At 40.7% G+C, this 16424-nt stretch overlaps 1 protein-coding gene across 5 annotated transcripts in view; it reads left to right on the forward strand.

Annotated features, from left to right (window-relative positions):
* Positions 1–16424, forward strand: part of DOK7 (docking protein 7) — a 108472-nt gene that overhangs the window by 48517 nt on the left and 43531 nt on the right. The gene's annotated exons all lie outside the window — the stretch shown is intronic.

Consider the following 16424-nt stretch of genomic DNA (forward strand, 5'->3'; position numbering starts at 1 on the left):
TAAGAAATAGTTGTGAATTGCAGACTATTTCTTTTTAGGATAATGGAATTTGTGCTGTTTGTTTTATGGCTGTTTTGAAAGGTTCACTAGGTGGCAACCTCTCCCTTGCTTAAAACTGTGTCTGGACCAGGAAAACATTGATATGCGTAGACCACCAAGCATTAGCATTCAATGGAGTATCCTTGGAATACTCATGAATGACTCGCTTTGACTTCAGTAGAAATGTCGCAGGCATGTCAGAAGGTTGAATTTTTCTGTGATCATTAATTCAGTACAAATGAGGATGTCTGGTTGTTGGTATTTCTTGAGTAGAATGAAGGGAGCCAAAAAAGGATGGATAATACCCTAGCTTAGCCATTTTTAACAGATGTATATTTATTTTGACAGAGATTTTTGTTGTGCTCATCACTGGAGTATATTAGCAACCCATGTGCATAGGGAAGCCAGAGTGGTGGAGCTGTTGATTGATGAAGGAGAGCATAAGAGCTACTATACTGGAACAAACTAGTGGTCCAACTAGTTCTGTATTATATTTGTCCCAAGAGTGGCCAGCAGCATCATATGCTTCAGAGAAGGTACAAGAAACCCTGCAGTAGCTAGTTGTGGGAGAGCCTCTCCCTCAGGGGAAGTTCTTGCTAACCATGAGTAGTTAAAGGCTGACATAAAAAATGAAGCATGAGGGTTTACAGACTTTCCTGTGCTTTTGTTTATTTCAAAATATTTACTATTGTGAGACTGGATATACTTGTTATTCGTATAAATGTCTAATCCCTTTTTGAACCCTGTTAAGTTCTTGGCCTCAATGATGTCTTGTGGCAATGAGTTCCACAGGCTATTAATGCATTATGTGGGGGGGAAAAATTCCTTTTATTCATTTTGGAGAGAACTTTTTTAGTTTTTTCTTCTGTTTGCAAAACTGGAACAGGATAAAGCTGTGTTCATGTTGGTGAGGCACAGAAAACATGGGAAAAAGAGGATGTGAAAATTAGGAAGAGAGGTATAAAGTGGGGATTCAGGCAAAACTATCTCACATAGTGAAATAGTTGTTAAATAAGGTAATTTAAGTGTATAATTTTAAATGAGCATGTGGGAGTTACATAACCGACTGAAAACAGATTTTCAAAATCATAAAACGTTAATAAGCTTGTTGGCTATTGGCCTTTTCCTGTCCTGCAGCTTTTTGTGTATTTATAATGAAGTCTGTTTTTAGGTCTCTGGTTACTAAAGGATGGTATTGGCACTTCAAAACTGTAAAGGAGAGATGTCATTCCTTCACCCTTTTCCAGTCCTCTCTCTGATTGGCTGGTTGGCAGAAGGGACAGTCATCTAGAAAATAAAAAGTGGCAGGAGAAATCTGGCCCCACTTGAACTTATTTCAGTATTGGGTAAATAATTTTGCTTCTTTGCCTTGCCTATCCTAAAAAGCTATGCACATATGCTTTTTTGAAGTATACAAATAACAATTGTTTCTTTGTTAAAAGTAATCAAAACCATCCAGAATGACTTATAGACAAGATCAGTACTCTTAGAGATTACTTATGGACCCTGGCCCTGCTTTCTTTGCATGTAATATGGTGAAGGCACAAATCCATATTTTGTAATTAAATAATTCCTATTCTCCCTGATGTGAATAGGATACATTTGAGATACCGCTGGGAGCTAAACTGAATCATGGATTACTTGACATCAGTTCTTCACATTTGTTTGATGATGTTCAGAATGTCCTTATTGTGCCAGTGTTTTGCATGGTTTTGAGATTTCAGTTAAACTGTTCATTATATTGTATTGATGTTTTTAATTTCCTAATATTTAGTCTAAGTAAATGAGATGGAGAGAACAACCGAGTCCACAGCAGTAATGAAGTACAGCAGCAATTTTTCATGTTCATCCCTGTTTGTGAACTTTTGGAAATCTTGTTCTTACGGAGGCAAAAGTTTATTGCACTTGACCAAGCAAGAAAGAAGTGAAAATATCAGGACTGGGGCAAGTAGAGATGTGCAGTGTCTTTTAGCAACAGAGCCAGTGAGGGAGGTAGGATTTGGGGTTCTGGTGCTGGGGCATAGACACCTGTGTGTCAGAGAACTGAGTATCAAGGCACGGAAGGTTGGGGTAGAGGATGGAGGCCTGTGGGCAAAGAGGACAATCTTTGCCTTTCTAATTGAGCAACTCTTGTAGCTAATGAAGCAACGGTGTTAAGAGGGCCAGAAGGGTGATGACCAGACTTCAGGGCAGCCACAGTTGGCACATAAACTGCCAATCATTCGAGCTCAGACAAAAATGTTGTCAGTAACACTTTTCCTGTTTCACTCAAGGTGAAGAATATAACCACTGAGTACATCTGTTGTATACGGAAATATAACATCAAGTCAGTAGAAATATATTAGCAGTTGAGGTTAATTGAGATTAATGAGTAAATGTGCAAGCTTCTTTATATTCTGTGGTACCTTGCCCCAATGTGCACAAGATTCCCTTCATTATAAATTGCATTGTGTGTCTTTACCACTGTATTTTCATATAGTTACTTTCAATTATACAGATAAATATTTTAGCTGATATGCTTGCATTGTGTGGGCATATTTTAGGCTCAGCTTTTTGGATTGTTTTTTTATTAAGGTTTGCAAATTTATTACTGGGCCATGTTCATTCCGTTTCTGACTACTTAGTCATTATTAGAATGGAGAATAACATTTCACTGTACATATTTTTTTTCTGTAACTTCATTTGGTACCATAGTTTAAAAGAGAACATCAAGATTTTTATAGGGTGGTGGTGTTTGTTTTTTTAAAAACTTCTCCATTGTTTGTAAAATTTTTACAGAACCCTGGAAATAAAACTGTCTTTCAACTGATTTTGTCCTTTTCCATCTGGTAGATACTATTTACCCTGCTTTAGCTGTTATACTCTTGCATTTTGAATAGTTATGGAATGAATATGGCTATTTTTATTGACTTCCTTGTGGTTTTTTAACATCATTGAGGGTAGCAAGAAATGTGCCTGACTGTGAAAATGAGTATTCCTGGCTTATCCCATACTGTCTTTGAGTTCAATGAGAGGTGTTTTTTTTGTGTGAAGAGTATGGAATTAGACTAAGCTTTTGCTAGTTAACTTGCTGTGATCCAGTCAGTATAAAAATCAGAAGCACTGCTTTTCTATGGATCTATTATCCTGAAAAACCAACATACATTCAGCTTGTTGAATTTCTTGATTGGAAATACCACTACCTCTTTGGGATGGGGGCCCCGGTTTACTTACAATGGTACAAATCAGGAATGACTCTTCTAAATTCATCTATCTGAGACACTTGTACAAGCTCCCATTACTGTAATACCTGAGTGCCTCATGACCGTCTCCGCAAGACAGAAAATGGGTGTGATTCTATTTTACAGGTGGTGGGGGCTGGAGCTCAGGGGGCTGCATTCACAAATGGCCTATTGATGGTGTAACACCTAAATCCCAGGCATTTGGGTATTTTGGGGTGGGTCTCTCTAAATCTCTCCTCTTGGAAAATATCAAATTGTTACATGTTCATTGTGCTGAGAGAAAGGGACAGAGAGACTAGCTGGCTGGTTGGGGCACTCTCCTGGGATATAGGAGACCCTGTTGTAAGTTTCTGGTTCGAATCAGTCAGAGCAGGAATTCGAAAACATGTTACCTACATTTCTGGTGACTGCCCCCGCTGCCCACCACATCTGTTGGGCTATTGGTTATAACACTGAGTATCTCTGATTTGGTTTTTTTGTGAGAAAGAGCTGATCCTGGCTTAGGCGTCTCCCTCCAGGAGTGAGTTCACAGGCTGTGACTGAGCAGAGGGAGGCACCTCCATCAGGTCTGGACTTAAGTGCTTGCCAGCCACTTTCCTTCACATTTTTTTCTGGTGAGCTTCAACATTTACCTAGCTCACCTTATTTTCATTCCCTTTCTGGGGCATCTAACAGTCCACGCACTGTCTGGTGAACCTGGGTGCTTAGGTGAGGCACCTAAAAGTTTGATAGTGTAATGCCCATGTCCCTTTGTGGATCTAACCCTAAATAACTTGGCCAGTGGCATACAGGATGGTTGTGATAGAGGAGAGGCTGGAATCAAGGCCTCCCAAGTCCCATGTAATTTGTAAGAAACCCATGTGAAGTGAGTGTGAAAGAACCTCTGTGTGATGTGACCTTGTACAATGAGATGGTCAGAGATTATTTCATTGTCACTTCAATAAAGGGAAGTTTGCAGGGTTTTTTGCTTTAACACTGAAGTTTTCATTAACGAAAAAAGATGCTAAGGAAATCAGATGTGCTTTATGATTAGGCTGGCAGAACTAGACTTTTTTAAATATAATTTTGATGTTTAATGTTGACATTTATTTAATTTTCACGGTTGCGCTCAGTTTTAAGCATTTTTCCAATATGTGTCCATTTACATTTTCAGAGTTGTGGGAATAGTTGTGGGGAGGTCAGGTAATGACAATAGACTCAGGGTACATCTGCATTTACTGGGAGATTGACCCGGTCAAGTTCGACCTTCCGTAGTTCAATTTTGCATGTCTAGCGGGGACGTATGAGATTGAACTATCAGGACTCGATATCAACCCTTGTAGTCCTCATTATCAAGAGGTGTAGGGTGAAACTTTCTCCCGTCAACCTCCCTCTGTGAGGACAGCCAGATAAGTCAATCCTAGATATGTCAGTTTTAGCTACACAATTGTTGTAGCTGGAATTTTATATCTAGAATCAATGTTCAGGTCTAGTGTAGACCTTGCCGAAGACTGAGAAAGTTAAACCTTTATAACCTTCAAAACACAAATTATCAACTTTACATGTCAAAATATATACACAGTAAATATTCTTAAACTCTGAGTTCTCAAGCAACACTTTTCTTAGTTTGCCTATATGTAAACTTTATCATCATCAATGGAAATATTTTTAATCAGTTTGTGTTTTTTATGGTGAAATCGTTCTTTATTGATACATCTAACACTTCCAATTCTGTTTATAACATACAGTATCAGCATACATATTTGTTTTCCTAAGAGAATCATCATACTTCCATCTCACAGGTGAGAGAACTGGTCACTTTGCCTTAGAGGCTGCATCTGCACTAGAGGGTTTTGTACACACATGCAGTGCATTTTGTCAACACTGTTGACAAAAATTGGCACTTTTGCTGACAGCTTTCTGCCTCTCTGCGATGAGGAATAACATTTTTGTCAACAGTTTTGACCGACAAAAAAGCCGTGTAGATGCTCCGGGGGGCCCTCTCTGAAGAGACAGAGCTTCCGGTTCACCGGGCAGCCCTGTAACTGAGCTTCTGGTTGGCCCTTCTGTTGAGACAGCAGCCGGACAGTCTGGCTGCTCTCTGTTGACAGCAGTTTGCTCTTTCGATCCGCTAATGTCTCTGGACGTGATGTGCCAACATAGGTTTTGCTGGAAGATCTCATCTGACAGTAACTTCTGTCTACAGATTGCTGTAATGTAGACATAGCCATAAAAATCAGGCATAAGGGTCTGGTGATGGAAGGGCTTTTTGGGGCCACCTGGCCACTTCACTGCTTGCACCCCGCTCTGCTGAGACCGAGCTCTCGCGCGGCTATGCTAATGAGCTGCGGGGCCATGCTAATGAGTGACCATTTGCAATTTTGAGGCTGCTTATTAGCATGGATCTGCTGGGAGAGCCATGCCATGTAGACCCAGCCAATGAGTAGTATTTTGCTTCTGATTGACTGGAAAGTGGCTACCTGTGGTGGTAGATGATCAAGAGTATCACAACGTGGCATTACACCTGCATCAGTTTATTTTCTAAGGCTATGGTTGCACTACAGAGTTTGCAGCTGAACCACTGTAGGGTCCTAGTGCAGGTACTCTAAGCTGATGCGGGAGAGCTCTTCCACTGACTTTACTCCAGCCCCCACACAACCAGCGGTAGCTAGGTCAGCAGGAGAAGGTGTCCCAGATAGCTCTGTCCATACCAGTGCCTAGAGGGTGTAGCTTATTGCTTGCGTGCAGGTGGTTGGTACATCAATATAACTTACGCTGACGTAAGTGGTAGTATGTACGTAGCCTTAGGCTACCCACCTTCTACAGAGATAGTGACAATAGCAATTATCCTTTGCATTAATTCAAGGTACCTTAAATAATTATCTCAAAACATACCCCTGAAGCAGAGGAGGAATCTGAGGATCACTTCACTCACCACTGAAATAAAGCCACTTCTGAAACAGTTTGCACCAACCAAAAATAGCACACATCAGCAGTGTATCAGTGTAAGACTGTAAGCGAAGTAGACTTTTGTAAATTAAGCCGTTAGGCAAATGTTCTGTAAAATAGGGGGGCCGAATGCAATAATCGGAGCTGGCATTTGGCCAGGACCCCAGTGTTACCATCCTTACTCTCATAAAAAGTGCTAAAGGACACTTACCGGCAAGTGGTGGTGATCATTTTATATCTCCTCCCACAGACAGGACCTACAGTGATAGAGGGGTATCACAGCTCTAGTGGTTTATTACTAATTATTATTAGAGAAAGAGAGCCTCCTACCTCCATTACCAGCACCATTTCCTACAGCACAGTATTAGGGTTCCCCTGTGAATACTGTAGCACGTGACTCCCAATTCCCCAAAAAGCAAGGTTAGGCCCACTTTCCACAGGACTTGCTAAAAAATATTTCAGTAGTCTTTGAGAGATGGTGGGTGTCTGCAGTTCCAACACTTTTCACTCTCTAGAAAAGCACTGGGAAGCCAGGTTTGGAGCCTCACAAAAAGGTTCCTAGGGTGGATGGGAGACATCCAAAGAACACACAGCTGCTGAAGGAAATTATGTTGGTGACATAAAGGGAAGGCACTCCTGTGTGTGTGCGCGCACGCACGCACAAGCAAAAGAGAGAGAGAGAGATTTGTTTCCTTCTAATGGCTGTCCTATATAAGAAGTTTTTGTCTGCTGCTTCAGCTGACTCCTTCATTTTGAGAGTAGAGGCTTCTGCCTTAAGTGTGGAAGGACTCGGATTTGATTTTGGCTGTCGGCGCATCTGTTGTCTGTTTGTTCTATCTTTCAGACAAGACATAAATTAGAGACACTGAGCCTTTGTCATGAAAGACTCCATCACCCTTTTCATCAGAGTAGAGCTCTTAATCTAAATTGGTTATGATAAATAAGAACTATAGCACGTTTTGGGATCAGGTTTTCAAAAACCACATACCCAAAGAGCTACATTTGTAAAGAAAGCGACTGGCGTAAGAATACTGGTAAATGAAAGGGTATCAAATGCCTCTGGAGTGATGATAACTGAGGGTGACTTTAGTGTATTAATTCCCAGTAGTGAAATAATTGCATGGAGTGCTGGGTGGGCAGCTAAGTATCTCCCTGGCTCAAGCAGACACTGTTGTCAAGTTATTCATCTGTCAATGAGCTGAGCAGGATATTGATAGTGTGGATATTCATTCAATTTGCCCAGTCAGAATGAGCAAATGGGGAAATCTACTTGTACTTTTGAAAGTAAAGGAAGCAATACAGTATAGGATATGTAAGTGCACAAATTACAAGTGCTGACTCTGTCTCTTCTGGGAGCAGCCACTTCTCTGGAGAGAGAATTAGCTGTTTTAGAGAAGGTGGAAGAGGAACCTCCAATGAGAATCAGGAAAAATTGTTGCCTTCTGAATTGAAGGTGAAGAATTCAGTCAGAACGCTGGGAATGCGGCTGAGATAGGGAAGGGAAAAGAGCATTTTTTTATTGATTTTTTTCAAAATCCAGTCCTTGCTAGAAAAATTATCAGTTGGAACGCTGTAAAACAGTGGAGTCCAATAGTAATTCAAGGATCCCCACACTTGTTGTTATGATCCTTGCATATTCACCACAGGCCCCCCCCACCGCCCAATGAATACCCTCCTCCAGCCCCAGAGATAGGTGCCCCCAGGCCACTCCCCACCCCCTGCTCTAACTTTATTCTGGTGACTTGCTGGAGCCAGGCTGCCAGGGCTGAAGGAGCTGTGCAACTCTGGGCAGGAGCTGCAAGAGCAGTGTGGCTGCGCCAGGGCAGAAGGAGTGACGTGGCTCCTGGGTGGAGCCACTGGAGCCATGCCAGGGAGACTGCTCCAAGGCCCATGTGTCCTGCTGCTGCCATACACGCATCCCGCCAAGTGGTGGTGGTGAAGTGCTCCATGTGTGCAGCTCTGCTGAGCTGCATTTTGCCACACTCTAGGGCCCCTTATTGGAGCTTATTGGACACTGCGGCTATCAAGGGTGGTGGTGGAATCTGCCAAAAAGGAACATCGTATGTGTTCCTTCTATTAAGATGCAGAAAGAAGAATTAACACTCAGGCACCATTTGGCAGAGGAAATTATTCCTTATACCCATTCAAGAAAAGATAATAGAAGAACTTCCTCTCATGAGAAGGGTATACTATGGAATATGGGCTGCTGTAGGGATGATTAAATTCAGGCAGAATCTAGGGAGATGCATTGTGCCCTAGTTATTAAAGCAGAGGGCTGGAACTAGGAATTCCTAGTTTCTTAGCCAGATGTACCTTTGACTAGCACTGTAGCAATAAACAAGTAACTTAAAAATTTATTTTTTCCTTGGTTTACCCATCTATCAAATGGGTATAATGGTCCCCTCCCTCACTAGAGTCCTGTGAAGTTCATTTAAGTCATATTTGCAAAGTGTTTTAAAATCTTGTTATTAAAAGATGGTATATAAGAATTATAATTTGATTATTAGCCACCAATGCCAAGGGAATGCATGAATCACAAAAGATCAGCAAATGCCAGCAGGATAGGAATAGCATGCATGAAATGCCTGGAGAATTGGCAATAATCAATCATGGGCAAATGGGCCTTGGAAGTGATAAAAAATGGATACCGACTAGAGCTAGAGTCTTTTCCCCTCAAATTTTTCCATATAATCACCTACAGTTCACAAGTATAGACAAGCTTGCGATGATGACTTCAGCTGTGCGGATCTTGCAAGTCTAACTACATGAGGAGCACACCTATAAACCTTATGTGGACTGTATGTTTTTTCAGAGATAGAGCCCAAGAATGTCACAAGACATAGCAAGAGAGTGGGCAATAAATGATGGCAAAACCTTAATTCTACAACACAACTTTACAAAAACCAGGTTAATGTCAACTCTCCAAATACATCTAGGATTTATATGTTCAGAAGAAGACTCGGGCAAATTCAAAAAACCATCAGCAAGTCATTCCTAGGTTCCAAGGATGACATGATTAAAGATTTTTCCAGTGAAGATGGCTCTTGGGCCATTCTGCACATTGCTACAAATGTTCCCGTTGGAATATAGGAACTACAGAGAAGCCCTCTTGGGGAAAAATGATTCCACAGATGTTACATAACTGAATAAGGACTCAAGCCACTGCTACTTCTGCCTTCTCCTATCAAGAGCAATAGTGACAAATTCCAACAGTTTGGCCTTCAATGCCTTGCAAATGTCAGTATGGTGCATAGAATGTGATTAGGAGAGATACAAGGGTATGAATTGTCTTGTATATGTTGCCATAAATCTAGCCATTCTGACTTTTTAGGCACATCCTGCACAGCAAATTGTGATGGTTAAGTTGAACAACATTGAGGCTTTTCCCTCTTTAATCTAGAAAAAAAACACAGGATGTCTGAGGTCTACACCTGGTTCTGCCACTCCCATCTTCTCTGGCCTTAGAGAAGTTAACAGTGCCTCAGTTGGCCCATCTGTGTAACAGAGATTTTTACTTCCTTTCTGGGTCTATTGGCAGGATTATTAGACAATTATTTTATAACATGCTGACTGTGTAAAGTACTATACAGTCACTCCTCTCTCAGGCAAACCCCTCTCTGAACTTAACAGCAGTTTTGCCAGAGTAAGGGTTGAGTTAGGCATGCACATTAACCAGGATTTGGCCCATGGTGAGATTCCTAAGCGCTGCTAAACTTGTGGAGCTTCTGTAGCTTTTAAAAATCTTCTGAGGAGCTTTTCAGGTTATTTCCATTTGTTGGCCAGTCCCCAGGCGGAATTCACATTCATTGCTGATTTTCTTTATTGAGAAATAACTTGCATATGAGCTATTTCAAGGCTCAATAGCTTGGTCCTCTGGGTCCACCAGCGTTAGCCTGTGGCTGCACAAAAAAGTACCCGGAAGCTGCCTAAATGGGGCATTGAGGATTCCCTCCGCCTGCGGGAATTCTTTCCTGCTGTAAAATCAGCATGGCGGGTGCAAGTTGATGGAGCTTTTAAGGCGCTTTGTCTCACTGTGGAGATCCCTTTGACCTACGACTAGTCCTGGTATTGTGCAGTAGACAAGGTAACTAAGAGCTGTCTTTATTCCTCCATTGACTCTGCAGCATTTACTTCTGCAGAATTTTGGATTTAGCCATTAATTGTATTTAGCAATATCACACAGGATTTTTTAAAAAATAATTTCTTAGATTGCGAGCTCTTTGGGTCATGAATTGCATTTTATTGTGTGTTTGTATTGTAGAGGCTACTTTAATCCATATAATAATAATCATTCCACCCAACTGAAACATTGTTTAGGACTGGATGTCTACTGAGCTTATAAATGCACAGAGCACAGGAAATAGTCTCTTCTTTGCTTGCTACACATTGGAAATACGAAAAGAAGTAGTAATACCGAACTTTAGGGGCAGGAACGGCACTGACAAAGGAGAACTTGGTTCTCTGGTATGGCTGAAGTGTGCATACATGTCCAGAGGGTAGGTGGAATAGCTTTAGAGCCTTCTATACTCCCTTGTTCCTGGGATTTTTAGCTACTGTAAATTGGAGGAACCAGGTGCCAATGAATTCAAGGTACTGTTCCAGCAGCATTGGAATCAGCTGGACATAAAAAAGGTCCTTCTAGGTTCTCTCTTTCCCACCTATCCCCTCTGTACTGGGTATTCTAGCAGCTCTGTGCCACCCCAAAATTCCCCTAGCTGGGGGGAACCCTCCATTGTTAGGGCACACAGCTTTAAGCAGCCCCAAGATACTAAGGAATTGAAACCATTAAGCAAGCAGCAATATAGTCAGTTGTGGACTGTTCCTTATATTCCATCTGCCATACAAGAGCAGAAAAGCATCCTCCCGAGGTGGCTTAGTAACATCATACCTGAATTTTGTGCAGCACTGTGCAGACTTGCTCCGATTAAAGTGAGGGTCAGGCTCATAGCAGGGTGTGTGGGTATTCTGGTTGTGATGGCTATAGAAAACCTGGTAACAGTAATCAACAGTTTATATTGCTGCCCTTCAGAAGCAGAAGAACATGCAAGACAGACCCAGTGCCTGGGTAAGTATCCAAGTAGCAGATGTTGTCATTAAGTTTTGTCTGTGGTGATGGGCTGCAGACAAGTGGAAAATAAGTTTTGTCTTTACTATATTAATTTTGCTGCTATTTCCTGTTCATGATGGAGATGTGACTGGTAAAAGTAAGAACTGGGAAGATGTTAGGAACATCAAATTTAATATCATGAAGACAAAAAATGATTAATTGTTTTAACATACTTAGTGATCACAGGAGAAAAATGCCTTACTTTTTAGGGTCCCCCCCAGGAGAAGTTGACCATCCTCAACTTTAAACAAGGGGCAACATGCAGCAGTTAGAAAACAGAGAAAATAGATACAAAAGTGGCTTTTCATGAATGGCTTCCATGTTTGTTCTGATTTGGTTTGCCTGTGTCGTTTATTATGGTCCATTGTGCTCCTCTGTGTGGTGAAAGATGCCCAGGTTATAACAAGATTTTTACTTCCTGTCTTTATGTGGAACAGGCTCGAAGGAAGGAGGCGGATCCTCATCTGATAGGAGCTGGCCCAGCGACTTTGGCTGAGCACCTGGCCCAAGTAGATTTTTTGTGCTAGTTCATAAAAGCACGAGTTTTATCTGTCCCTTTGTAAGAACACTGTCAATGGGGTAAGAACACTGTCAATGGGAAAAGAACAAGGAGCAATTCTCACTAGTATAATTCTTAGTTGCACTTTTCAAAGTTGTAGTCACCGTATGCTTTAAACCCCAGAAACCCTTGTTAGTTTTGCTGCTGTGTTAGCACTCCGGACAGAGATTCTTTTATTGTAGCATGATGCCAGACCCGTGTGTCTACCAGCTTTTGTAACAATTCTACATTTAATCACTTCAGGTTTTACTGTAGTGTGTTTGTTACTGTAGAAATGCCCAGTAGCAGTCCTGCTATAATTAAATGGTTGTGTTTTGAGGTTTTTTCAGGAATTTCCCAGTTTCTCAGGGTCCCATCCCTAATCACTCAGGTTTTACTACAGGCAGTAACTTAGCATACAGTAGAAAATGTGTTGCTTTAGCTATTTATAATTGTTGTATTGCTTTTAGGTTACTGATTTTTTTTAGAGCAAGAACAAAGCTGACAGCCTATTGCCACGCATGCACAAAACCTGCTTTACAATGAAATGACCTCAGAATGTCTAGTATGACTATTGACTGAAATTCATCCCTTTCCATTCTGAAAGGAAAAGTGCCCCCACTGAATCCATGCATGAAGGATTTAAGTGAGTGACAGGACCTTGTGTATGATGTCTAACTTGGTGTGAATTTTACCCAATCACTCTAGACAATGCTCACATAAGAGCCTTGTTCAAATCTGAGTCAAAAATCTATGTATTTTTTAAAAATCGTTCCTGTTTGTTACAATTCAAGAGTTTATGGAATAATTCTAATGATAATTACAGAATTTTCAGGCTTACTGACCATAATTATATTATGCAGTATATTTTCATTGACTTCTTCTAAACATTGAAACTATGTGATGGTTTTCTACATAGCAAATTTGTTGTTTATTGGGGCTACCATTACACACACTGAATAGTACCTTATAGTCCTGTTGATGAGGTACTTGAATACTAAGATGCTATGCATGGTGACTCTGGGTGGCACCATTAAGCCCATGCTTACAAATTTGAATGAACAAAGAAGTTGATGCTGTGAATTTCTAAGTGATGGCTGTGAAGTACTGTGGACCCTCAGCTCCCGTTCCAGCAGCAGTGAGAGATTACCTCCTGCTGAAAATGAGGGAGTATGGCTGCTCGCCTTTCTGTTCAAGACTTTCCACTGGCTTTGATGGGATCTGTATCGTCAAATAGCTGCCATGCTCTGTTAAGAATTTAATTGAATTAATAATCACAATTTATTTGGACAACTGTAAAAGAACTTGCTATTTTGCCCAGTCGTCATAACTGGTTTTATTTCTATACTGTCTGTTTTCATGTGCATGAAAAGCTACAAGTGTTGTCTTTTGTATTGATTCTGCAACTGCCTTGTCGTTCTTTATTATGTTCCAAAGCAGATGGGCTGCAGAATTTATTGTGGGCGGTTGACATTGATTTCAGTATTCATGTATCTGTAGTCAAAAGGACTTCATCGCTTCTACAAAAGAAGACATTTGTAGCAAATCTTGTCTTAGCATGGCTGAGGATATGATAGGCAACGTGGGTTATAGTTTTCCTTTAGCTACTTTTTGAAGTAATAATGTGAAATCTCTTTTCATGAATCCTCATGGCCTGTGAAAGTGGCAATAATTAATGCAATTTATAGCTGAGAACTCAAAAATCAGGATGAATGCATATTACAGCATCCTCCTTTTGCATATGCATTGCAGTGCAATGTTAATTATCACATTTTTCTGCTGCATGGTCGCATGTTCTTTCTCAACTAAGACAATTTAAAAGCATTACTTCCCCCCCCCCCACATTCTAGTGTGCTTTGTGCATTTATTTAGGACATGTTGAGACAGTTTTAATAAATATTATTGGAAGGGTTACTTGTATTTCTTCATTTGTAATAGGGGTTGAACCTCTCTAGTCCTAGGCACCCTCGGTCTGGCAACATCTGTAATCCTCCCTGATTATAATTAGCCAGATGTCCACTTATCATGAGTGTGGTCAAATTTCCTGTGATCCCATAAAGTTTGTTTACAGCCACCAGTCCCGGTTCTCAGCGTTCTGTGCATTTAATTAGCTGTAATTTACCCCTAAATGTCTTCTAAGAGCCCAGTAAGCAGTGGAATTATTGGTAATGTCCTAGACAATATTGACCTCCCGTGCTCCGGCACATTGTCTGGTCGGGCACCAGTGTGGCCCCAAGGATGCTGGACTAGAGAGGTTTGACCTGTAGTTTTATACTATGACTAAATCTGTCCACTTTCAATGGAGTGAGATAAACCAGCTTCTGTTCCAAATTTAGTATGGATGTGTCTACCCGGGCACAAATCTTCTGAATGGCCATGCTAATGGCCATTTCGAAGATTACTAATGAGGTGCTGAATTCAATATTCAGTGCCTCATTAGCATTAGGATGCTTTTGGCCATGGCGCTTCGAAAGTGCCGCTTTCGAACGCACGTAGGTTGGTGAGACTACACAGGGGTCCTTTACGAAAGGACCCTGCACATTTCGAAATCCCCTTATTCCGCTCAGCCTGCAGGGGTAGTAGGTAGAATTTGATGCCTAGCAAATCCCTGCAGCAACAGTACCTGAGAAACTTGACCACACTCATGATAAGTAGTTGTCCACCTAAGTAAAATCATGACAGGTCACGGATGTTGCCAATGAGAGACTTCTGGACTAGAGAGGTTCAATCTGTATTCATTTTATGAACCTGAATAAAAATGACTTGCATATTCAAAAAAAAAATAGGGTTCCAAAAGATCTTTGTGCTGGGTTTCCTGAAATGAAACCGTATTCTGTAACATTGGTAAGCTGTAGCTTTTGCCCCCCCCCATATAAAATTTTGCCTGTGTGGTGTTAGAAAATCATAAAGCCTTTGAGATGTGATTGTCCCATTGTGGATCAAAACCGAGTTTTAACACAACAAAAAGTACTGAAACTACTTTCACTTCCATTTTTGGTGGCTGGTATCACCAAAATCATTTTTATCCACATCATCACTTCAGAAAACAGCTGACATTCAGTTTGGCAGAGTGAACTGAGATATTTATGAACTAACGTCAGTGATCTTTCTGTAAGCTGACAGTTGGCTTGCAACAGATGAAGCTGAGTAATCAGAAAATCATAGATGAAATTGAAACCATTCACCTGAAGCAGACCTTGAACTTGCATTTGTTATGTTTTGAGTTATGAGAGTTTCAAGATTCTGAGCATTTTGGCAGACTTTCTGTTCAAACTAGAAATACTCAGAACATGCCTTTACCAACCTGGTTCATTTGTGGCTGTTTACCGTTTCTTGGGATCTTTTCTTTTCTATGCTGACTTTTTCCATCTTGCAACTGTTCTGAGTGTTTGCTCCCTAAACAAGTTCTGGCTTTCCCCTGATTGGATAGACTTAAGTGTCATTTTTATAAAAGATTGGGCTTCTGTTACTGAAATATCTGACAGTCACAGAGTTTGGGACCTACGATCTCGCATGTCTAGGGCTTTTCAACCTAGTTCAAGAACAGAAAAGAAGGCTCAACTTTTCCATTTGAACTGCTACAACGATAATTTGACTGCTTATTTTAGGAACTTTTGTTGCATCTTTTGCACCCTTTTGAAATGTACGAAGTGCAAGTTAGCTCTCAGAAACTGAAGACACTGCTTTTACAGACAGGGTCTATTTTATTTGATGGAGGGCGTAGCTGCTTGGCAACGTACTTAACATTTCATATTTGAGGTCCTATAATACTTAATTTGGATGATTTAAAATTTAAATTTTATAATTTTCCGTAAATCATTCTCTGAGTATCTATTAGGACAGTATTATTTTTAATAAAGTCCTGGCATGCCAAATTCAAAGCATTCCCATTGCAATGAGTTATGTACCTTGCGCAGTCTAGTTGCTATATCTGACATTATGCTTGCCAAATTAACATCACCCAGATAACATGGACCAAAATAGCTGCTGAGTCTCTGATTTAGACACAATAGCATGTCTTAAATTACTGACACACATTCCTCTGGAGAGGTACCAGTTATATTGTACAATATAGTGAATGCTTTGTCAATATTCATGTCGTCATTCCGATATCTGATCCATAGAACTATTTGCTCTTTATTGGAGAAATCTGTAGTTTCAACTACTATAATTGTAGCCCACTTTCCAGCAAATTTCTTAAAAATCTCTCTCAAGGCTTTGACCAATCGTTTCCAGTATCACATGCTGAATAACTGCATTTGTGAACTTGTCTTCACTTTTTTTTTTCAACCAGTTTGAAATATCAGCACAGAGCAGTTGAATATAACAGCAGTCAGCCTGCCCTCACGAGGGAATATTTTCAGCTTGCTCATTGTAGGGGTCTGAGGTAAAAGTTCTTGTGTGGCAAGACAACGTGTGCTACTTGGCACTTTTATGAGAGCCATCTTAATTTTCATTGTTTGCATCTGATGAAGTGGGTCTTTGCCCATGAAAGCTTATGCTCCAAACAATCTGTTAGTTTATAAGGTGCCACAGGACTTCTTGTTGTTTTTGCGTCTTTCTTCTAAGAGGTCTGAAAACTTAGCATTCT

This window comes from Carettochelys insculpta, chromosome 4 (genome assembly GCF_033958435.1).
Source record: "Carettochelys insculpta isolate YL-2023 chromosome 4, ASM3395843v1, whole genome shotgun sequence".
Classification (NCBI taxonomy): domain Eukaryota; kingdom Metazoa; phylum Chordata; order Testudines; family Carettochelyidae; genus Carettochelys; species Carettochelys insculpta.